Below are 25,890 nucleotides of genomic sequence, written 5' to 3'. Positions count from 1 at the left end.
TCAGCTCAGGGCTCACTGTCCGTGTCTTGTCAGACTGCCTTGCCATACTGACCATAACACTGCCATCTTTTTTTTTTTTAACAGCACTTGATATGCTTTACAGCAAGACTCATGGACATAGATGACAATAGACAGACTCTGTCCCCTTGAGATGAATGTGAAACATTACTGAGAGCTGCTATTGTCTCCTCTATCTACTGGTGTCACATGACTCTTTAATGCTGTACAGATCACTTTACAGCAGCCTCCTCTTATCACTACAGACACAACAGGAAGTCTCAGCTTAGTTTTAGCCCCAGTGGTGAGAATGAAAATTGGAAGAATATTTTATAAAATAGATTGAAAAATTAAAAATTAGAAAAAGTGTCGCCAAAAATTCTTCAAAAATAAGTTTAACATAAAAACATTATTTACACAGTAAGTCATTTTCTGCTGACACATTCCCTTTAAGTCCCAAAGAAAGCACTTTAATATGTGATAACTGAATATTTTAATACTTTAATATGTGAAAACAAATACATACAGTATGTATTAAGAACTTTACACACTCGGTATTGGTGTACGTGTATGAAGCTTGTATTATACTGAATGCAGTCAGCTTTTAAATCTCTTTATGGTGCATTGTAAAACAACAATCATGTGATTTCCATTATAAGAGTGCATTATCCCGATCCATGCATGCCTCGAGATGTTACGTGTGATTGTTACAAGTACATCTGAACATGTCTGACACTTCAAGTACACCAAGGATCCGTGACAGAGTTGAATGAAAACTTTTTATTGGCAGGAGCAGTACAAACATATAAAATCTGCCAGCTGTCAAGGATGTACTATAAATGGTGATTTTGTTTCACTGGTTTAATGAATTAAAGTAAGATTGAACCAAGTCCAATGATAGCATGTTTGGCCTTGCATAGACAAAAAATGAAAGAGTTGAGGATGTTTTCCCTGTTGGCAGTTGTTTTTAGTCAAGTGTTGACTTTCAATAGTTTCGACTTGGATAGGTTGTTGGTGAGATTTCTGTTTGCATCCAGTTTTGCACCATAGAGAAAATGATCAATCAACGACTGAAGAAGATTCCAGACCGAAGAAGATTCCAAGAACACCTTGTACTTATCCATTTCTGCTGGAAGACGTGTTAAATATTCCTTTAGCGTGCATCACTTTAACATTCAGTCCATGAATTCAGTCTCCTGCAGACACTGTTCTTTCCTGACATTTTCAATCTGCATCTCGCTAAAGTTAAACAGACTTCCGTGGTGTGTGTGTGGGAACGTCCCTGAATAGTAAGTGTTTCATTCTGGATTTCCTGGATATTGAAGTATATTTGGAAATGCTGTAAATAGGCGTGTAAGCAATCTCATGCTCAAGTTAAAAAAAATTGCATGCATGTTGAACTGTACTAAAGGGCGCTAGTTCCTGCCCGACTGACCTATAGAAGGGTCCACCGGTTGGCCGCATTGTCAAATCCAAAATTCGGCATGGAAAACATGGATCCAGAGTGGCATCCAACTTCTTCAGATGCCGGGAATTGAATGCCGAGTGTTTTTGTTCAGCCAAACCCGGACAATTTTCTGAGGTTTGCTAATCACTACTCAGGTTGGCTCATTAGGTAGGAGACCCCAATAAGTAATCTTCCCAATAATTCCCCAATCTTCCCCATTAAGTAGGCAGATGGCCCCAGTAGGCAGCTAATCACCTCATTAGGTTAAAGCGACTCTGTACCCACAATTTGTCCCCCCAAAACCTCTAGCTGCTTTTAATCCATTATCTGTCCTAGGGTCCGTTCGGTAGGTGATGCAGTTATTGTCCTTAAAAACAACTTTTTAAACTTGCAGCCCCGTGTCAAACTGGCATGGCCTAGAGAGTCTGTGCATTAGGCTGGCACACCCTCTCTGACCCTCCTCCCCACCCTCTTCATTAATAGGAATGCCCCAGGCAGGATTTCTCCTATGCCTTGCTTGTCTGAACACTGCACAGGTACCTTAACGATCAAGCCCATGTCCCGGGCTCACACAGCTGATGAATAGGAGAATACCTGCCTGGGGCATTCCTAATGATGAAGAGGGCGGGGAGGAGGGACAGAGAGGGTGGTGCCAGCCTAATGCCCAGACACTCTAGGCCACGCCAGTTTGACACAGGGCTGCAAGTTTAAAAAGTTGTTTTTAAGGACAATAACTGCATCACCTGCCGAACGGACCCCAGGAGAGATCTTGGATTGAAAGCAGCTATCCGAAGGTACAAGCGGTTTGGAGGGGACAGATTGTGGGTACAGAGTCACTTTAATACCCCTGTAAGCAGGGCTGTATTAACAGCTGCTGCTGCCCTAGGCACAAAACCTGAAGACGCCCCATCTTCACGCACCTATTAATGATACCAGACCTGACCAATATCACCATACCCCCCCACCCCCCTGGAAAAGACACCATATTTACTGGCAAGTCTGAACGAGAGGAGGGAAACAAAAAAAATAAAAACAAAAAAAATAGTTTTTTCTGTTTCCCTGCTCCCTGGTGCTGCCCCCTGCAAGGTGCTGCCCTAGGCACCGGACCACGGGTGCCTAATGGTAAATACGGCCCTACCTGTAAGTAGATAGTGTCGTCCCTCACATTAGGTATATGCCCCCCAGTAAACCTAGTACAAGGGTAATCCCACTATTAGGTAGAAGCCCCATGTACATTGATAAGTCCCATAGTGGGAAAATGTCCACAATAAATAGGTAATCCCACTATTAGGTAGAAGCCCCATTTAGCTCCAATGTCAAAATAAAAAATAATAAAATACCACTGACCTACTGTACCCTCGACTCTTGCACTGAGGTTGGATGTGTGTACCCCATTAGTTTAAACTATAAGGCTATGTTCACACTGTGTAAATAAGGCGGAATTCCGTGGCAGAACTCTCCGCGGCGGAATCCCGTCTGTCTCAGTGTGTCATAGCCTTTCTATGGGAGAGCTCACGCGCCTCTGCTGCCACTGCTCTCCGCTTAAAGAAGCCTGAGTCCCGCCTGAGTCTCTTCCCAGCTATAGGCTGTATCCTTGTTTTCCAGGTGGGACTCGAGCTGTCTCCACCTTTCCAACGTAATGGGGAGACAGCAGGATTCAAATGCCGATGGTTCGGGTTGGTGCGAACACCAACTTTGGCCCTGCTCACTCATCCCTAGACAGTGCAGTGATAACGTAATAACATATCAATAATAATAATAATAATAATAATAATAATAATAAAGAGCTGCCTGTATGCTAAATCTGGTACAATACAAAAATGCTTTTATATTCTCCAATAAAAAAAGCAACTCTGAGAGGAGCTTATTATGTTCCTTTTCACTGGATTTCGTCCAGTTTCAATAATTCCAGAGATATTTTCAAAGGTTCAGTGTTTTCATTTATATTTTTTGTATTTTCCCTTCATCAAACCACTGTTTGCAAATTTTGCCATAGTTTCCTTTTTTCGGTGCCACAGACTATTGCTGAAAAGATCCTGTTCTTGTATAAATAGCAATAGGTCAAAAAATTAGGGACCTGATGGAAAGTAGTCATTTAAGCTATGTGTTCTTTGGCTTCGGGCTGTTACAAAGTGTATAATCTGTATAAATGTTAGCTTTCTTAGTAAACATAACCTCTGGTCAAGTAAAAACAGGGGAATACTGGAAACCTGTATCCTCCGTTTAATAGCATTTCAAAAACATCTTTTGTTTTTACCATAAAAGCAAAAATATAAAAATATTTTCTACAAAATCCATTCTTAGAATGTAATCTTCCCCTGAAAATGGTGTGCAGATGTGCTGCGGAGCTGCCAGCAAATGGAAGCCAATTTTACTTCTATACAAGGGTTGAGTCTAGTTACAAATGTAATGTACTGAGAAGATTTAGCTTAGGATTCCAAAAGTTTTTAAGTCTTTTGAGACATTATATAATGTGTCTGAGATTCCTGCTTCATAAGTGTTTTGCTTTGTGTCAAACGATAAGGGACAGTCGAATATCCCTGGATGTAGAACTCAATATAAGTATAAAACCTGTGAGCCACTACTGCCAGGGCTGCATCCATGACTGAAGTGGTAGGAGAAGCAGATAGTATATGCAAGAGTGAAAGAAGTAATCCAGCGCACGTTTCCTGACGGGCGTCGCAGCTACAAAATAGGTCTGGGCATTATAAGACCTGTCTTATTTTTGTCCAGAATTCCATCATGGATGCCCCATAGAACCAAATAGGAGCATCTAGAATTCCGGATGTGTATCCAGAATTCTAGATATGCTGCTTGCCAGCCCTGGCCAGTGTCAGCGCCTTGGTGCTGCATTTAGCCCTTTAAATGTATCAGCAGCACTTACAGTTGAATGCGGCATTGTGTTTGATAGGGAGAGAAGCCATTGGATCCCAGCATTGTCACCCACTAGCATTATGCCTCCGGCCACAAGAGGCCACTCTGCCCCCCATGCTGCGGCCTATGAATGTTGTTACCTGTGCGCTCGCAGAGAAGGAAGGAGGAGGAAGGATCCGGAGGAGGTCGCCACTGCAGCAGTTGAGTAGGGCTTTTGTTTTTTAACTTTATTTTTTCCATTAAGGGAATAGTGATGGTTTCCTGAAGCCTATTGAAAGGCTTCGTGATCAGTATTTCCTGACCATAAAAATGGCCACAGACGTGTGCAGTGGGCCTGCAGAGTGTGAACTGTCTTCTGTTTTGTTTAAAATTGAATGTGGTTTCTGGCAGTCTGACACAGTGCTGCTTGCTGCCCCCTCTGTCCATGTCAGGAACTGTCCAGAGCAGTAGCAAATACCCACAGCAGTGGCGTAGCGACCGCGGTCGCAGGGGTCACCGCCGCGACCGGGCCGCTACCAAGGGGGGGCCCGCGAGGCCCCCCCTTACCACTGCACTGCCCGCCTCCCACTCCCTCTTGTGACTGCAAGCAATGTTTTGCTTGCGATCACAAGAGGCAGGGGCCTCCGGCTGTCTCGCGGCCCCCAGGGAGCTCTGTGTGCGGCGGGGGGGGGGGGGGGGGAAGTACTTCCAGCGCAGGGAGCATCGCGTTAAGCTCCGCCCCCTCCGCGCTAAGCCCCGCCTCCCACCGGGGGTAGCCCGCCAGCGCGTGTGACCTGGGGGCTACAGAAATCATGCAGGTGAGTATAGATTTTTTTGTTTTTAAGGGGATGATGGGGGTGTAGTGGTATGATGATGGAACAAGAGGATGATGGGGGTGTAGTGGTATGATGATGATGATGGAACAAGAGGATGATGGGGGTGTAGTGGTATGATGATGATGATGATGATGATGATGAAGGAACAAGAGGATGATGAGGGGTGTAGTGGTATGATGATGATGATGGAACAAGAGGATGATGGGGGTGTAGTGGTATGATGATGGAACAAGAGGATGATGAGGGGTGTAGTGGTATGATGATGAAGGAACAAGAGGATGATGAGGATGTAGTGGTATGATGATGATGATGATGATGTTGGAACAAGAGGATGATGGGGGGTGTAGTGGTATGATGATGATGATGATGATGATGATGGAACAAGAGGATGATGAGGATGTAGTGGTATGATGATGATGGAACAAGAGGATGATGAGGGGTGAAGTGGTATGATGATGAAAGGGCAGGAGGATGAAGGGGTAGTAGTATTATGGTGGAGGTGGTTGTAGTATGATGATGGAGGGGCAGGAGGATGAAAGGGGTAGTAGTATGATGATGGAGGAGCAGGAGGAGGGGACAACATGGGGGGCATCTGTAAGGGGGATAAAATGGGGGGCATCTATATGGTTGATAACATGGGGGCAATCTATATGGGGGATAACATGGGGGGCATCTATAATAGGGACAACACAGGGGGCCATCTATAAGGGGGAAACATTGGGGGGCCATCTATAAGGTGGACTACACAGGGGGTGTATACAATAGGGGGATATGTACTATAAGGGAGTCACATAGTGTCAGGGCTACCCACTAAATGAGGGTGTAAAGGGGCCAATACAGATGTGCAGTTTGTAGAGAGATGAGGATGGTGTCAGTGTGAGGAGCCTAATATGTTTGTCTGGCAGATTCTGTGGATTCGTGGCTCCAAAAAGTTCTCATAACGGCCCAGGACAGATGGAGAAGATGAAAAGGGAAGAACTCCGATCAGAGAAGACGTCCCCTGTGAGTCACCTGATATATTTGCACTGTAATGTATATGGTGTATAGAGCCTGAGTAGAGCTGGGGCCACCTCGATATGACTGGATGAGGTGATATTGGTCTATGTACAGAGGATTTTATTCAGTAGCAGCGGTTGTGTTAGTCAGTATGTGGTAAGGGGGGGGGGCCCAAGTTGACCTCTTGCACCAGGGCCCAAGAGACATTAGCTACGCCCCTGCCCCACAGAAAATGTTTCCTGCTTTGGACAATTCCTGACATGGACAGAGGTGGCAGCAGAGAGCTGGATAAGTCTCTGGCACACCCTCTCCATCCTTCCTCTCCACCCTCCTCATCATTAGGAATGCTCCAGGCAGATTGCTTCCTATTCCCCACCTGTGTGTATAATGAACATGGGCTGGATCGTTAATACACCTGTGCAAAGCTCAAACAGCAGTAAATGTTCCTGGATTATTCCTAATGATGAGGAGGGTGGCGAGGAAGGACGGAGAGGTGGTGCCAGCCTAATACATATACAAATGTAAGCCCGGCCGTTAGACAGAGGAATAGGAAAAATCCTGCCAGTGGCATTCCTAATGATGAGGAGGGTGGGGAGGAGGGATGGAGAGGAGGTGCCAGGTTAGGGCACAGATACTCTAGTTGACGGCAGTCTATGACAGGGCTGCAAGTTTAAAAGTTGTTTTAAGGACAATAACTGCATCACCTGCCGAACGGACCCCAGGACAGATCTTGGATTAAAATCAGCTATCCGAAGGTACAAGTGGTTTGGGGGGGACAGATTGTGGGTACAGAGTTACTTTAAGTAAAGTGACGATATCCTGGTTAATTTATTGGACTCTGTCTAGTCATTCACACCCACATACTTGGGCTACCTAAACCTTGCAGAAGCAGAGCCCGTCCAACCAGAGATGGGTATTACCGCCACTCCAGGCTACCATGACAAGTGCCCAATTGACTCATTAGATCAGCATGTACATGCACGCTTTGGCTTAATACTTAATACTTTTCTAATAGTCAGAGGACAATAAGCTCCCGACACCTATCCACCGTACAAAAGGTTGGAAATCAAATAATCCTTCATTCATTTCCCTAACATCTGTTATTGGGGGCAGTATGGGCATGTGGCAATATGTTATAATAATTGGGATTTTGGTAAAAACATTGAATTCTGTGCTAGATCCTTCAAATCAGTGACTGAGAACCTGCATCCCTGTGGCTTTTGCAAAACTACAATTCCAAACCTGAAGGGCCGAAGGTTCCCCGTCCCCGCATAACGAACGATTCAGCACTTCTAATACACAGTCACCAATTTAAAGAGGCTAAACATAGCAGAAATATTATCAACGCAAACCGGTCACGTAAATTACCTATAAAACCTGCTTTTCATACTGCATATACTATAGTCAGTTGTGCTCACACATGAAGGGATGGAAGCTCGAAGTCTAAATACTGGAACAACTAATAACCGTGATCATAGGTCATGAAATGGTATCCGGCATACAAAGACATATTCACTGACAACGGTTCATCGAGACGGATGTTTCTTTGGAAAATCAAGGAGCAGAACCTTTTTATAAAGTAAAGCCGGGTTTGGCAGCAACACTTTTCCTTACTTTCAAAGGTTTGATTATTTTAATAGGAAGTCAAAACTAAACGTGGACTATGGTTATCTACAACGGAGCATTCACTATTAAAAGCATCGGAGAGCCTCCAGCTAATATGTTTAAATGATGCCAAGGGGTGAAAGGAAAGTAAATAATGTACAGCCCGATGAATGTCAAGATTTGCAATTACTCAATGTGCATAAAATATGACACATAGACTTTAGTGCATGTTCTAGTCTCCCCGCGCAGGTGTCAGATACATTATATTTTCTACACGGGATTCACACTTCATAAGCCAGTTCATTAAACACTGGGTTAGTTTTCCCTCTTTCGATGCACTATTTGGATTTAACAGTAAATTATAAAGTTGAGGGAAGAAAAGTGTATTTTTCTTCTCTATCCCTTCGTGTGGTAGCAGATTTTTAAGTACAGAATTTTCTTATAAAGTTCAAGTAAAATAAATATTTACTGCAGATTGCTTGTGGAATCAATAATTTTACTAATGCTGGCAAAGATAACCACCTTCCCAGTGGGATATCCACCTGGTATAAATACTGGTATGCCACTTGTTCTTTGTACACAGTTTATTCCATAGCATGCACTCATTAGTCAGTGCCATATGTTATATGTTTCAGGTAGAGATGAGCGAACCGGGTTCGGGTTCGAGTCGATCCAAACCCGAACGTTCGGTATTTGATTAGCGGCGGCTGCTGAACTTGGATAAAGCTCTAAGATTGTCTGGAAAACCTGGATACAGCCAATGACTATATCCATGATTTCCACATAGCCTTAGGGCTTTATTCAACTTCAGCAGCCCCAGCTAATCAAATGCTGAAAGTTTGGGTTCAGATCGACTTGAGCATGCTCCAGGTTCGCTCATCTCTAGTTTCAGGCCATATTGATGCATTGTAAATTGGTGGCACACTCTGTTTGATCAAATGGTTTGCTAAGAACTTCATAGAAAAAAAATACTGAAAAAATAGAGCAGTTTTTCCATTTTGTATATCTATATTGTGTATACATTGAGGGAGTATATATAGTAAGGCCTAACATTTACAGGTTGCTGTTGCATCTTTCTGATTTTGTCTGTATCTTTTAAGTAATTTTTCCAGACAGAACATACTGATTAGCTATCCTCAGAATAGGTTATCTGCAGTGTCCCAGAGCGGGTGTTCCACTCCTTCAGAGCATGTGTAGGTCGGTACCCATGTATTCCTATGCTCTGGGATAGAAGGATGTAGTTTGCACTCCTACCATTTGGTGTCACTGTATTCCATGTACCACTAAGCATAGTTGAAGGACAAAGTAACTAAAGGGTTACCGGCCTATGGGGGATATTTATCAAACATGGTATAAAGTGAAACTAACTCAGTTGCCCCTAGCGACCAATCAGATTCCACCTTTCATTTAAAAAAAATAGTCTGTGAGAAATGAAAGGTGGAATCTGATTGGTTGCTAGGGGAAACTGAGCCATTTTTACTTTACACCGTTTTTACTTTACTTGATAAATCTCCGCCAGAGTGTATACGCTCCGGCCGGAATCCTTAGTGGCGCCGTAAAAAGCTGACATGTCAGTTTTCTGCAGCCACTATTCATTGAATAGCGGCCACAGAAAACCCTGTCACAGCACACTATGGAGCGTGCGGCTCCGGCCGCACGCTCCATTGTGTGCAGTGGGGAGTTCTGATGTGGGCGCGAACGGATGCGTCCGCATCAGAACTTAGCGGCGCTAAAGATCATCTGGCCGGTACTGCAGTACTGGCTGGGATGATCTTTTCAGAGACCGGCCGTTCCGTGACAAGGCCGAGTCACTGAACGGCCGGTCTCATACATAGTGTGAACATAGCCTAAGTCTGGATTCAGACCAGTCTAACATGGCTGCATTTCTACATTTTTATATTATGGCCACAAGTCCCAACTGCTGATCTAATGACCTGAACTGACAGCATGATAGCGTTCCATCACTGCACATATTATCCCGCTGCCCTATAAATTTTTGGTGCAAGTGACAGATCCAAGTCCCTCTTGACTCTTTTACTATGAAAATGTAATTCTTTGCAGCACAGTTTAAATGCTCCATATTTTTCTTCATTCAGACCAGGTGTTATTATCCTCTTCAGTGATAGATACTCTCATTTGACCCATGTCACGATGAAACATTGCAACACTCTATAAATCAGAGTCGGAGAACATTGGAAATATTACGGCATATTGTTACACAATGAATGTAGATGCACGTATTGTAAAATAATTACAGCTGCATACTGAAACCCACAAAACAGACAAAACAGAACTAAATAATAAAAAAATAAGCATTTTATAAATTGTGCATCGTGGGCCTGAAAATGTAAATGTATTTATCTATTTTATAGCAAAAAGAAAACTATGTTCCTTAGATTCAACTACAGTATTTTGTAATCAAAATTGTAACTTGGTTTAAAAGCATTGCTTTGGTTTAAGAGCTTCTTGTATTGGAAGGGAGAGGGAGTGGGGAAGGGGCATGGTCTGTATAGAGAGGTCTACAACACTGTACTCTGACCCAGGGAGTCTCCCCCACAGTCCAAATCATAGCAGATCTACTTCAGGCTGGGGCTTACATCAGGGGACAGGACTGTGGAGGTCATCTGTTTATAGCTGTAACCCCTCTCTCCCTGGACAGAGAGTGCTGCTATACAGTGCCCACATCTGCCCTGCTCATTCCTTCATGCTCCCTGCAGTGTCTGTCTTGTGTTTCCCATCCTCTCCATTCCTTCTATAATGTGCCTGCACTTACACTCAGCTATAACACTGCTGCTATAATGTGCCTGCACTTACACTCAGCTATACACACTGCTGCTATAATGTGCCTGCACTCACACTGCTGTATAGAAAGTTTCTGTCTCTGTCCTCCTGCACAGTTCTGTGGTTCTCACTTCCTGGTCCATGCTGAACACTCCTGCATTATGGGGATCTGCAGTTCCATCCTGTATCTACAAACTGCTGCTGTGTTATGAGATTTATGCAGTTACTATACATTATACTCCACATGATGATTGTTATACTGTACAGTTACTTATAATATCACATATTCAGCTTTCAGTTTCTCATTGTTTGTTTAATTTGTTTTACTTATTTTTCAGAATAAAAAATCATTATTTTGGGGGTGTGGAACCAATTGTTTGCATATCAGTGATTTCTTATGGGAAAATTTGCTTTGGTGTAAGAGTGTATTTAGATTACGAGCATGGATAGATAACTGCCAATCAGCAGCTGTTGGGTGGAGATTTCTGCTTCTCATGAATATCCAGGACTACTGGGCTCATGCACATAATGGAGAGGACTACTTATTGTCCATGTTATTTAGGAGGAGATCTCTGAATCAGCTGCACAGAACAATGTAAGTGATATATCATTCTGTTCAGCTGTCTGTTGGCCGTGCATCACTATTACATGTAGCGTTGTGTGGTCGGCGGCAGATGATTTTAGGTCTTGACCTGAAGAAACGATCAGCTGATGATCTTTGTCTCTATTACACTGAGCGATAATTGGCCGAATAGGGCCCTTAGAATCCCCAACAGAAAATCAACAACATATCTGCCCCAACATTAAAGGGGTTGTCCAGAGTGTAAAGGGTAAATTTTACAGCTTTTATTGCTTATTTTATATTATACGTCATGGTGTTTGTTCTGGTAAAAAGTGGTTTTTATCAACTGTGGATTGGGATATGTGGGTGGCACTTCGCGGTCTAAGCACCACATCGTCCCGCCCCTAGTGACACTTAGCCCCGCCCCATCAGTGACGCCATCGCCGCATAGCCCCGCCCCCTCAGCGGCCATTGGTGTGAGTCAATCTAGGGAGGTGGGGCCTAGATCTTTATTCTGGCCCTTCCAATGGCTGTTGGGGGATCGGGGCTAAGTGGGGCTAGGGGCGGGGCGATGTGGTGCTTAGGCCGCGAAGCCCCGCTCACATATCCCAATCCACAGTTGATAAAAAACACTTTTTACCAGAACAAGCTCCATGATGTATAATATAAAATAAGTAATGAAAGCTGTAAAATTTACCCTTTTCACCTGTGGAGAGCAGTCAAAACGCAAAAAGGGGGTGACAGTGTCACTTTAAAATTTACTTCTATTTATAAATATCAAGTTTTTTTATTCTTATCAGCTGCTGTATGTCCTGCAGGAAGTGTTGTTTTCTTTTCAGTCTGACACAGTGCTCTCTGTCCGAGACAAAACTTCCTATAGAAAACCTCTCCTGCTCTGGACAGTTCCTGAGATGGACAGAGGTGGCAGCAGAGAGCACCGTGTCAGACTGAAAAAAAAACATTTCCTGCAGGACATAAATCAGCTGATAAGTATGGGAGGATTTGATATTTTTAAATAGAAGTAAATTACAAATCTATATAACTTTCTGAAACCAGTTGATTTGAAAGAAAAATATTTTTGCAGGACAACCCCTTTAAAGAAATGGGGACTTTTTGCAGCAGATTTTGATGCTGAAGTGCTGTGGATTTTCCTCTGAAAAAGAAAATTCACAAACCTGTCCACTATGTGAGACCATACCCTTACCGATCCCAAAGTGTACTGCATGATGGCATTGATAACATTCATTCTTTTTAAATAAATATAAGTATTTTAGATCTTTTCTTCTTTTCAGATATATTTCGAATTGTGTTACATGAGATTTTTTCAGGTCTCATCACATAATATAAAACATCTGGAAGGTTTACCCTACTGACAGAACAGGCACATTAAAAAGAGTGATTCCACAGCTGTGTGTAGAATTAATTTCCCTGTAGAATTTTCAATTAGTTGCCTTTTGCTAACATGTTCCCCATAGAGGAAACATAAAGAAGCACAGGGCTAGCACCTGCTCCTATAACTATGTGTTTAAAAATAAATAAATACACGAAAATTACAACTTTAAGCGACTCCTAATAGGAATTCTTCTTCTTTTCTCAAAATATCATTTCCCGGTTAAATCAAAGCTTGAAATCTTTTAAAGGGAAAAAAGTTGCATGACTTGAGTTAACTTTCAATGGATATGAACGATTTACTGACATGCGTGATTTATAAAGTCATTAAAGGGGTTATCCAGTGCTACAAAAACATGACCACTTTTCCCCCCATAGTGTCTGATAGTCACGTTGGACTTGAGCCTGCACCCTACAGTACCTCGTGATGGAGTGGAGGTTTTTTTCTGGCCATTTACTTCAATGGAACTGAATTTGAAACCACACCCAATCTGGAGACAAGAGGGGGAAAAGTGGCCATGTTTTTGTAGGGCTGGATAACCCCTTTAAACTATAAATGTGTCAAAAATACAGCAATCCACTGGTTCAAAATGATCTTGCACACATAATAACATTGCTCAATCGGCCTAGGACAGGAGGGATCTACTGCCCCTGACTTACCTTGTCTACATTACTGTATTTTGATGTCACCAAACTGTTTTTGGAATCTGCCCTATCCATCTTTACCAGTATCATGATTTAGGGCCCTATTACACGGGACCGTTATAGGGGGGAAAATTGTTACATTATTCGAATGTAAACGATAATCGTTTCGTATAATTGCAGGCAACGATCGAAAAATCATTCATGGGCCGTTAATCGTTTATTTAGATTTGGCCCTAAAATCATTGTTTACCTTCGCTAATCGTTCGCTGTCATTCCGCATTCGTTCACTAATTGTTTAGTGTAATTCCAAATCGTTCCTTCTTTTGCTTGTATCGGATGGAGTAAATGATTGTTGTAATTCGTGGCGTAGCTACCATAAAGGCAGGGTAGGCAGTTACTATGGGGCCCGTGCAGGAAGGGGGCCCGGGGAAGATGGTAAGAGCATGTGTCCTTCTGCTTAACCCTTTATGTTCTGCAGTGTGTAAGTGTCCCAATGTTTACTTACATGCTGCAACACAAAACAAGGTTTATCAAGCAGAAGACAGAGATCTCTGCTTCACTGCACTGATAACCTCTGACCTCTCTTCTCCAGCTGGCAATCATGTAGGAAAGGAAAATAGAAAAAAAGGAAAAAAATAAAAAAAAAATAAAAATAAAAATAAAAAAATATATTTTGCTTCGTTTTGTGCGTTGGCAAGGGGGGGGGGGGGGGGCTTAAAATTTTAGCTATGGGGCCCTGTGAACCCTAGCTACGCCCCTGGTTGTAATGATCGTAACTAACGACTATTGTTCTGTGTAATATCTTGAACGATTTCAGATTTACGGTAAACATTCTTGTTTGCGATCGTTTATCGTTATTCGCTATTCGTTAAAAATCGCTTCATCTCATATGACCCTTAACACTAGAATTCATAAAGCCGGTTTACTCTGCCCTTTTCGGCACCTCCATAATAATGAATAGAGCATGGGTTACGTGTCATACCTGCAGCTCTATTCATAACACAGAAGCTGGGGGCCGATACAGAGATCGCCAGGAAGTTCGGAGGTCGGACCCCCATGACCTCGTACTTGTCCGCTATCCTGCGGATAAGAGTACGTGGTTACAAAAGATGGCCACTTTAAAGTAAAATTGTTCAGTCCACTTAAATGTACCCTCTGGGTAGAGCCTCATTACACATGCGGCCTCCCCTTGAGCCATCAAGCGGACACACCTGACACTCAAAATGATACTTTCCAGGGTGTTAAGATACCAAGATGTAGACCTCAGCCCTTCTTCATACTTCATATCTCACCTTTCTGATTTCTTGCATATCAGGCATGATATGCCCCGGACATGCATAATGTGAGATCCCTCTTATATGATGACAACAGGTAGATAGACCATGTTTATACTCCCTGCGATGTCCTCGCTATACCTGAAGCTATGAAGTAGGTTCTGCAGCAATCTGATCGATCAGAAACAAGTTTTTGAAGATTCCATATTCCAAGCTTTGATGACCATTGCTCCCCACCTGCTGGATCATTTGTGCGCTCCTTCATTTACATAATTGTCAGCCACACAGGGAGACCCCCAGGCTCCTTGTTCTTTAGTAGGTAGTCACAATCGATCTTTTTATGTCTCTCTCACAATCTGCCAGTAATTATAAAACTAGGAAATTTTTTTAGCTCATTCCCTTGCCTGCAATTTAATAGACAGTAGGAAGGTGTGGGGCTGATCTGTTAGATCCTGTGCAGGACACATGGTATATCCACCACTGAGATGGACAGATAGTCTTGGTGATTACTTGACACACAGGTAAACAAAAAATGTATATCCAGGATATTAAAGGTGTACCCCCCCCCCTTAAAACTTTTACCAGTTAGTAAAATGTAGAAGGATACTTACCTTCATTCTATAATATGCTTTTATTTTTGTTCTTGCACTGTTCCTCAACTTGCCACACAGTATCTCCTCTAACCATTCTCACCCCGACCGTCGGCACTGCCCCCGCCCCCCCCAAAACAAGTGAAAGGCTGTAGAGCCTTATATAATCGAAAAAGAGGGAAAGGAAGCACTACATACAGCACTCCTGAAATTTTTTCCAAAGAGCCTCTCTGGCCTCCAGGTGCAGTTTTATTGCCCAATGGAGATGGTCTTTATTTCTAGCCTATCACTTTTCTTCTTTTTCTATGCACACATTCCTTTCCACCACTCACAGGGTCTCTTACATATCCCTGTAGGGAGTAGTAACATGGTGGGAGGAGTTGTAGCTTCAGTTCTACCCAGATTCTCATGGGAGGAGGACACACAGAGCAGACTTCCCTGCTGTAGCCAAGCCAGGGCCTGACTCTGCCAGGACCCTTGTCCGGGACAAGTTCAGTTCAGTCTAATTCAGACAGTGTTAGTTAGTTGGTTAAGACAAGTGTATGCAGAAGCAACCAGAGACGCTCAGTTCTTATAGTCTCCTCTATCTACTATGCAAAGCTAGACACTACCAAGGAAGAAGAGTCAGGGATAATCTCAGCCCACACCGTGAACCAGTTTAAAAGGTGCAGGGCAGTGTCCTACAACACAGGAGGAACTAGCCTGGATAGAACAAAGCTACTAGAAGGTCTGTGTATTCTATCTCGCAGTGCAAGTAAACTGGAAAGACTCGGACACTTAGCTTCACCAAGGTGACCAAGGCTGGGGCTTGTACCACCCTATTACGACAAGTCCCTCAACACTGTAGGGCAGAAGGTGGTTAGACATTAGTCTAAACACGGTACAAGTATCTCTTTCACTCTCAAATATTATTAAGTTCAGGCAGAGCACAGTACTACATTGGGTTGAGACTCCCTTAACAGACTCCTCTCCTCTGCGCTGCTCTACTTTGTTTCCAACTCTTCGAGCACCGGTACAACTACCTCTACTCTATTCTACGCCTTCAAGCATCTCTGCAGCACAAACCATGTTAAGCACTTAAGTCTGTACAAGGATTTATCTATTCGTTGCCAACGTGTTTTGTATTCTCAAGAGACTGTACAGTAAAGCTGTTCTATTTTTTCCATCACTGAGACTCTGTCATCCATTCCTCCACACTAGCACCTGGCCACACTAGCCACACACCTTGGGTCATTTTTCCTCTTTCTGTGGGTGGCGGCCTCGATAGTCCCGGTGGTTCAATTGCCACTCAGGACTACCGTGATAAGAGTCCAAGGGATCCATCACAGCCCGGCAGGTCACCGGCCATTTCAGGGGAGTACAGCCAGCCATGCTCTACAAAGCAGGTACCAACACCACACCTGTGTACTGGACTAGCACTGGCGTCACAACATTTGCATCCTTGGCTGAACTGTACAACAGAACCGACCAACCACTACAGAAGTGGCGTCACCAGTAACACCTTAGTACGTCACCGGTCGAGCACCACAGATGGTTAGGGGAGACGCTCTGCAGCCTATCACCTGTCACATCAGGGGAGGGGATAGTAAGAGGTGATGGTGCTTGTAAGGGCGCTGTGTTTACTGTCCAACATGCCACGTGAGGAGCAGAGGGCGGGACACATGTGGACCAAAGACAGTGCTGCACTGCATGATGGGAAATGTAGTTTCCTGGCTGGCACCATGTTAGCTGTATATCAACACTACAAAAAAGTTCAAAAACAAGAACGGCAGCACATAGAGAGGCATGAGATGGCTCAAAATGCTCAGAGGAACTTGGTAAGTATGACTGGCAAGGTTGTATAGCATTTAATTTTTTTTAAATTGTGAGGGGAATATTTGACTTTTATAGAAATTGAAAAAGACAAATGATATCCATAAAACAACTTATCGAGAAAAGATCCTACTCATGCCTCTGTGCCTTCCAGTCCTAGGATCCATCTCTACAGTGAAATTTACATTCATTACTTTATAAAGCACATATTTCTCCCCCCCTTACAGCTTCAATATAATCAAAGTAGAATCAGAAGGTTCATTTTAAGAAAGATCATCTTACACTGTTCGTCTTCTTTAGATCTAACTAAATATACTTGTAGACATGTAGAAACAACTCACCGAAACTCCTCAAATCAACACTACCAGGCTCAAGATTCTGCAAAATGAAGGTTTTGGCTTCAATCCAATCTCACCTATCACCACGGGGCAAAAAGTCATTAATTTACAATATATTGTTTCCTATTTTTCTATTACACTTGGAAGCTAGTTACAAGCTTCAAAAGGAGAGTTGCTTAATACTGTGTGTGTGTGTGATACCTTTACACACCTTTTGCCAAAAATATATTAGCAACCTACTGTATATCAATAGATAACCTTTTCTTTGCCAAAACATCAGCATCCCACCTCTTTGGATTAAACAAAAGGATATAATTATATGTTATCTCCTTGTCTAAATTTAAGGTAACGCCTAACTTGAAAAATGGGTCACATATATAAATTACTGGCAACACTCATTATATGCACCAATACTCTACCTGACGGTTATATTCTTGAAGGAAATCCCTCATAGTAGTTTTATCCGATGAGTGTTGGAAAGACTATTTTCAAATTATTTCCACTGCCTGATCATAGGCTGTCTATTAAAATTGGGTTGCTATGTTAAAGGGGTACTCTTTTTCTTTCAGTTCAACTGGTTTCAGAAGGTTGTATAGATTTGTAATTTAATTTTATTTGAAAATCTCAAGTCTTCCAGTACTTATCGGCTGCTGTATGTCCTGCAGGAAATGGTGTTTTCTTTTCAGTCTGACACAGTGCTCTCTGCTGACATCTCTGGCCATGTCAGGAACTGTCCAGAGCAGTAGCAAATCCTCATAGGAAACCTCTCCTGTCCTGGACTATTCCTGTCTTGGACAGAGGTGGCAGACAGGAGCTTCTCCTGATGAAGTGCGAAACATGTGTCGGACACTCACAGAGGTCAAAGGGATACTGGTGAAGTAAGGCAACAGTGATAATGTGTTTCCCTTAAAAATATTATTTTTTGCAAGAAAAAAAAATTCAGGCACTCCCAAAGTGATAGCTACATTTCAGCTCTCTCACAGAGAAAAAAAATTCAGTTTTTTTTTTTACCTTTTGTTTTTTTTTCCTGGCTTTTTTAGTGCTTTTTTTTTTTTTTTTGCTTTTTTTCTCCTCTCTGTGATGTTGGTATAAGGGCTATAGGCAGTCACAGAAATGCACGAAGCTCTTTAATTACTCTATATGCATTATTGTGTGTAGCCAGCAGAGGGAGCCAGAGTACTATGTAATTAAACTAATACAGTAAGCATATTACAGCACAGTTACTGTACATCCAGTGACTCACAAGTGACCTTTCACTGTCTTCCCCACTTTGCCCCTAATGTCATGATGACTTCTTTTGGTCACTATTCTATGCAGAATCTGTCAAACACACATCTTAGGCTCTGCACTTTTATAATGCCACATATCAACCTCTGCACAAGCTGCCCACCTATAGTGCCCAAAATAGTAATAATGCCCCCTTCTGTATCCCATGAAGTATTAGTTCCCATAAAAATACCCCTTAATAGTGCCCTTCATGCAGGGCACCCACCTGAAAAATTAAATGAAAAAAAACAAACAGCAACTCACCTGTCACCTGTTCCACAGCCGCTCCTTTCGTTTCCTGTGTCGCATGTGCTCTGCAGCCCCTATATCATTCACCTATGTGTATGCTTAAAGACACACACATGAAGATGAATTATAGTGGCTTGATGGATATCCTGTGCAGGCAGTGACTCTGTACCAAGCTGCCTGCAACAGAAGATGAGAGAGGAGAATGCGTGCCATGAGAGGAGATGCTGGGGAGCGGGTGAAAGGTAAGTTGCTCTTTTTTGTTTTTCCCAAGCTGGTTAAAGGGTTTGGCCACTTCTAGTAAAATAGGTCAGTATACAGTATTAGTAACTTTACTCACTGTATATACTGACAGCAGCTCCCTGTGTACCTCATAGAGCTAATATCAGCCCCCCCCCCCCTCCTCCAGGCTGGGTTGCCCTGTTCTGTTTTGTTTTTGTCCATAAAATGACCGACATGGAGGAGCATGTGGCCATGCCCCGCCCCCTGTGTCCTCCATAGACATATACAGACTCAGTGGTGGACACTGGGGGTGGGGCTAAGTCACATGCTCCTCCATGTCGGCCATTTTATGGACAGAAACAAAACAGAGCAGGACAGTACAGCCTGGGGGAGGGGAGTCTGATTTTAGCTCTATGAGGTACACAGGGAGCTGCTGTCAGTATATACAATGAGTACACAGGGAGCTCCTGTCAGTATATACAGTGAGTACACAGGGAGCTGCTGTCAGTATATACAGTGAGTACACAGGGAGCTGCTGTCAGTATATACAGTGAGTACACAGGGCGCTGCTGTCAGTATATACAGTGAGTACACAGGGAGCTGCTGTCAGTATATACAGTGAGTACACAGGGAGCTGCTGTCAGTATATACAATGAGTACACAGGGAGCTCCTGTCAGTATATACAATGAGTACACAGGGAGCTGCTGTCAGTATATACAGTGAGTACACAGGGAGCTCCTGTCAGTATATACAATGAGTACACAGGGAGCTCCTGTCAGTATATACAATGAGTACACAGGGAGCTCCTGTCAGTATATACAATGAGTACACCTACTAATACTGATACTAATATCAGGGACATTTATGCCTTGTGACGCCCCTGCCCCTAACCTTCAGAATGAGACAGAAATGCAAACAACACAATGTGTAAAACCAGCCTGAAGGCTATACATCTTAAGAGGATGATGCAAATAAAAGAGTTCCATCTTCTGTTAAAAGTAAAATGTAGTCTAACTGCAGCCAAACATCCCTTATGAATGGAGGGTGGGGAAGAAGTAAGTTCAAATAAGGTCGAGATAGCATCTCACTGTTTTTGACTTCAAAATATTGTTTGCACTGGGAACATTTGTAACATTTATCCAGATGTTCTTGTGTTGCTATTGTTGTCATTGTTTGCGGAGAAGCGTGCAGAGATCAATGATCATGGGGAAAACCAGGTGCTCCTTCTTGACCAACATAAATTTTTGAAGGTATGCTTAACACTGTGCCCTGTATGGCCACTTTATTAACCCCTTAAGGACAAAGCCCATTTTCATTTTTGCACTTTTTGCTTTTTCTTTCTCGTCCAAGACAGGAACTGTCCAGAGCAGTAGCAAATCCCTTATAGAAAAGCTCTCCTGCTCTGGACAGTTCCTGACATGGACAGAGGTGGCAGCAGAGAGCACTGTGTCAGACTGGAAAAAAAAACACCACTTCCTGCAGGACATATAGCAGCTGATAAGTGCTGTAAGACTTGAGATTTTTAAATTGAAGTAAATTACAAATCTGTATAAGGTTATTAAACCAGATGGATTGAACGAAAAAGATTTTAGCCGGAATACCCCTTTAATAGTTAGACCTATATCCCCGAGATAGTCCACATAGATCACAAAGAGACCTGTCATAAATTACACAATGTTTCTCTGTCCTTTGACTTTGCGGTGTAAAGAAAGAAAAGGATGTTTAGTGGTGCGGGAGTTATTGACCCAGAATTATTTGTGTTCTATACCTAAACCGAAACATTTAACACTTGGAAAAGCCATATGGAGGTGCATTCCACAAGTAAATGAAGTGTGGCTGATAATGCACGCTTAAGGAACTCTGTCATGTTTATAAAACAGCCCATTCCTTACCATACAACATGTTTCCTATTTTAGGAATGTAGCAATCCAGTTTGCCTTATGTGAACTAAAAAAAAAATAATTCAATCTCTGAATATAAAGGAAATTATTATTTCAAGTGTCACTGTAGTTTTATTTTTTTTATTTTTTTTTGGCAGAAATCAATAGTACAGGCAATATTAAGAAACTTTGTAATTAGGTTTAATAGCCGAAAAAGCATTTTTATCATGAAAAAGCAGTTTGAAGCTCTCCCCCCCGTCTCCATGATTGTCTATAGAGAGGGGAGGGTTGGAGGGAGATGAGGCACGAAAACAGGACAACAAAGAGTTAATTTACAGGTATATCACCGGGTTATCTCCTCTGAAGTCAGCAATGACCTCTCTGACCTCTGTAAACCAGCTTTCATACAGCTCCCGCTGTGTAATCCTTTGCTCTCTGCTGGCAACTAATCTCCCTTCTCCCCTCTCCATAGGTTACACAGGGCTCGACTGATGTAAAAGAGTTGAGATTTCCTAATAATGAGCAGTGAATGAGAGAGAGGAGGGAGGGGACCTGGGGAAAGTCTTTTTGACTGCAGATAATGGCATATTTGCCTAATAAACCCAATTACAAACATTCTTAAACACGCCTGTACTATTGATTTCCAAAAAAAAACAAAAAAAAAAAAACGACAGTAACACTTTAAATGCACTGGAATACAACATTGGAGAAGTATGAAATGTGTCTGCAGCATTAACAAAATATATAGAATATGGAGGAGATATTATAATTCCGACTCTCACCCCTTAAAACGGTGTTGGCCCTGCTGTGCAGTATTGTTTTGGCACAATGACCTTGCCCCCTCAGCCAGTCGGTGTCAGGGTCCCTGTGTCGTGTTGGGCAGCAGGGACTGACACCTTGAGGCAATGTTCACACAACGTTTCTTGTTGTCCACTTATAATTTTTTAGAATGATGTCCGTTATTTGTCTGCCCATCAGTGCAGTGACGGCTATTGGTCCCTTAGTCTAGGTCAGGTGGACTGATCGGCCTTTAATGTGTCTTTAATTGAAAAGTCCATTGAATTCAATGGTAAAAACGGTGAAATGATGGTGAAAAAAGAAAAATTGTGTGTGAACAACTAAAAAATAGCGTCCGCTGTTTGCAAAAGACGTCCAAAAATAGTTGTCTAGAACATTATTTGACATCCTCCTCAAAAGACGTCCGTTATTTAACCCCTTAACGACCCATGAGGTATTAGATACATCATTGCGCCACAAGGGGGAGTTCAGAGGTAGTATCGCCATAATTAGGGCAGTTAAATGCAGCTGTCAAACATGACAGCTACATTTAATCTCTAGATGTCTAGTGGAGAGGCTCTCTATGGGAATTGGCTGCTAATCTGGACATTTCCTGTCATGGACAGAGGTGGCAGCAGAGAGCACTGTGTCAAACTGGAGAAAATACACCACTTCCTGCAGGACATACAGCAGCTGATAAGTATGTGAAGACATGAGATTTAAATAGTAAATTACGAATCTATGTAACTTTCTGAAACCAGTTGATTTGAACCTTTTTTGACGGAGTACCCCTTTAAGATTACCATGGTTTCTACAAATGCTTTAAAACAATAAGGCACTGGTGTTATGTATAGTAATGTTACATCTGATGATCATACATGTCTATGGGAAGTATCTCTATTTCATAAATGGAACATAGATATGTGTTCAGTTATAAACAGTGATATGAAGCTGATATAAGCCCCGGGATATGGAAGAAGTACCACAATGTACCAAATGAAGAATGCAAGTACCATGCAAGCTGGACCCACAATCTGTGAGACATCATAGATGGCAATGAGGGAACGGGATTGTCAAAGACATGGCGGACTTGGGTCTCTATTAAAGCCTCTCTCCTCAAAGTAATTGTTGTAAAAATCGCTGTGAAAAAAACCGAGATTAGCTAATTTGTGAAATGTTGAATCAAATCTGTAAGTCAAAAGTAAAACATAAAAGAATGTGTTTGAGCTGCCTGTAAACCCCAGATGAGTGGATGTGTTCACCGCTTGATTCTGCTTTTTGTTCCATAAGCGCCATGAAATGCTTCTTAACATCAACTCGGTCACACAGATTTTCCTGGATGCCAATGAACAAGGACACTAAAGAGGACTTATCACCTCCTGGGAAACCTCATCATGTAATAGAAGGCTAAAATATAGAACCTTAGAAATAATGATAATAAATATGTATATATTTATTATATAAATATGTGTGTGTATATATATATATATATATATATATATATATATATATATATAATAGGTAATATGTAATAGGGTTATGAAGGGGGAGATTTATCAAACATGGCGTAAAGTGAAACTGGCTCAGTTGCCCCTAGCAACCAATCAGATTCCACCTTTCATTTTCCAAAGAGTCTGTGAGGAATGAAAGGTGGAATCTGATTGGTTGCTAGGGGCAACCGAGCCAGTTTCACTTTACACCATGTTTGATAAATCTCCCCCTTCATAACCCTATTACACGTACTGTCCACCTACTTTCTGACCACCCTGTGTATTCAGATAAATTAAAACATTTCCTCGAATTTAGTTGTAAAGGCTTTGGTTCTTTAAGAAAAAGAGATTGGAGTCTGCCGCACTCGGGATCCCCACAGGCAGTAAGTGAAGAGAGATTTTTTTACATTTTTTTTACAGTTTTGTGAGTTGTCCTGCTTGCAAGCTGGGAGAGCCCATTGTGCGGGGGAGCGACTGTAACTTGGCGGAGACCTGTGCTGCCATCTAATGTCCGTTTACACACAGGGATATCTGACCAATTTATTTGACGGATTTTTGAAGCCAAGGCTGAGAATGGATTTGAGAGGAGGAGAAATCTCATGACCTGTTCTGTTTATAGTCTGTTCCTGGCTTTGACGTGTTTAACCCGCACACAGAGAAAACACATGAGGAAATTATTGCATTGTGAATCCACATTAAAAAAAAACATTTTTTAAAGTCAGAAAACAATAAAAATGTTTACAAAAATTAGGAGTTCTGTCCAATTAGCTGTCCCCAAGTGCTACCATTTTATACAAGAGTATATCTCCCCTAATTGATGTATACCCTCATGAAAGAATATTATAGATCCTTAGGCCATGTTCAGACCTTGTAAGAGACTGGGCCGGCCGGTTCACGGAACGGCTGGTCCCAGAAAAGATCATCCCGGCCGGTACAACGGTATCGTCTGGATGATCTTTAGCACCGCAGAGTTCTGATGTGGGCACATCCGTTCGCGCCCGCATCAAAACTCTCCACTGCACACAATGGAGCGTGCGGCCACAGACGCTTGCTCCGCAGTGTGCACTGACAGGGTTTTCTGCGGCTGCTATTCAATGAATAGCGGCCGCAGAAAACTGACATATCAGTTTCTCGCTGCGCCGCTGGGGATCCCGGATGGAGTGTATACCATGTGTATACACTTCGGCTGGGATTCCATAGGCGGCAATGTTACGTATATTTTCGTAATAATCGGCAACAACGGCTGTAGTTTTACGAAAATATATGTAGTGTGAACGAGAAGTATGGGGGGAGGCAAAAAAAGTATTTCAGGCCAGGGGTGGGGGAACATAAAAAATACATCATACTCGCTTTAAGAGAAACAGATCACTGATCTCAGGGAGACCAGCCAAACGACAACACTGCCTGCTGCTAGTGAAAGCGCTCAATGCAGTGAAGTCCTATACTAGGCCTGGTGCCTGCGCAGCGCCATGTCCCGCTCCCAGACCTCAGCTGGCTGTTTTCTCAGCTCCCCTTCGGCTACGACACAACCCGACTGATGGATGCCCCGCTCAGCCAGTCAGTGACTGGGGTGGGACACTGCTGCATTCACTGATTTTCTGAGCGGGCTAAATCCCATCCGCCTCTGACATTTTAACCAGATCTTGACATACCCGGAACCGGGGAGAAGAGGACATCCAGCGGGTTATGGGAGACTGGTCATGAAACGGACACAGGGACAGGTAAGCTTAGTGTCTTTTTTATTTCCCCCCACCCACTGCCCGTAATGATTTTTACCCCCTTCCCCCTGGACTTCTCCTTTAAATGCCAAAACACACACATTCTACAGACAATCCCAATAAAAATATACTAGCCTAAGTAAAGTTCTAAGCAATGGCATACATAAAGTCTGCAATATAACCAGCAAACATACAGAATTATTGCCCAAAGCAACCAATCAGCTTATTTTTTTTAAACTGCACTTTGTACTTTTCGTTGCTACGGGCAAGACAGTTTTTTTTTATTTTAGATAGTTTTCATGCCCCGATGTTTCTTTTTTATGACATGTGATTATCATTTGTATAAATTATTTTTTACTATATGGTTTCCATAGCTGCTAAGCACATCCGTACCCACAATGCAGCTTGCGTAAAGGTGCATGCTGGAGGATGTTTGCGAGCAGGCTTATTGCCCCGCACTTCACTTGTGACACGTTTTATAGCTTTTTGTGTGGATATATTTTGAAGGGTTTTCTCCTTTTGTTCCTCTTCCTGTAGCCTCTTTCTTGCATGTTATAACACGAAAGGATCTGATCATAAGCCAAACAAGAGGAGCACTCGCGTTCATTCCAAGCATGTCAAAACACAAAAGTTGCCCTAGCAACATTAGTTATCTAAAAACTAAAAAAAAAAAACAAAAAAAAAAAACACACAAAAAAAACTTCATTCTAGTTTTTGAAAACTTGTTCACAACCTTCATCTATGATGCTCTCTGCTTGTCTGTGCTATAAACTTATTGTGATGAAGACATTCTTAGGAAAGTGGAAATACCTCATCTGGTTGGATTAGGACTTCTGTATAAACATCTTTTACTGCGTTCGGGAGTTCTTGTTGGGACTTGACCTAGATGTTTTTGTGCGAAAGGTTGAACAAGACTATTAAATCAAATCTCAGATATTACTCGAAAATTACTGCTGAATCATTCTATAAAATGGATGTTTAGTTTGACACTCTGGCATAGTTCACACTCAGTTAATATGTCAAACTACCCCCCCCCCCCCATTCTGGATTATCTATGAGTTTAATATACATCACAATATGACTCTATTACCTGCACACACAGAAACATGCTTCAGTTTAATGAATGTGGTTTCAACCAATTATAATCCAGGGCAAGGAATCTTCT

General features: G+C 42.4%; 1 long non-coding RNA gene across 1 annotated transcript; it reads right to left on the bottom strand.

Moving 5' to 3' along the window:
• Nucleotides 1-786: 786 nt before the first annotated feature.
• LOC138797056 (uncharacterized) lies at nt 787-25,890 on the bottom strand. Its single transcript, XR_011363886.1, has 3 exons — nt 25,816-25,890; nt 25,536-25,607; nt 787-1,126 (listed from the first exon to the last, which is right to left on the bottom strand). It is a non-coding gene; the product is annotated as an uncharacterized lncRNA (long non-coding RNA).

The sequence above is a fragment of the Dendropsophus ebraccatus genome, chromosome 7 (genome assembly GCF_027789765.1).
Source record: "Dendropsophus ebraccatus isolate aDenEbr1 chromosome 7, aDenEbr1.pat, whole genome shotgun sequence".
Taxonomy (NCBI): Eukaryota; Metazoa; Chordata; class Amphibia; order Anura; family Hylidae; genus Dendropsophus; species Dendropsophus ebraccatus.
Note: the sequence above shows the minus strand (reverse complement) of the source record. Positions and strands in the feature narration are given on the sequence as shown.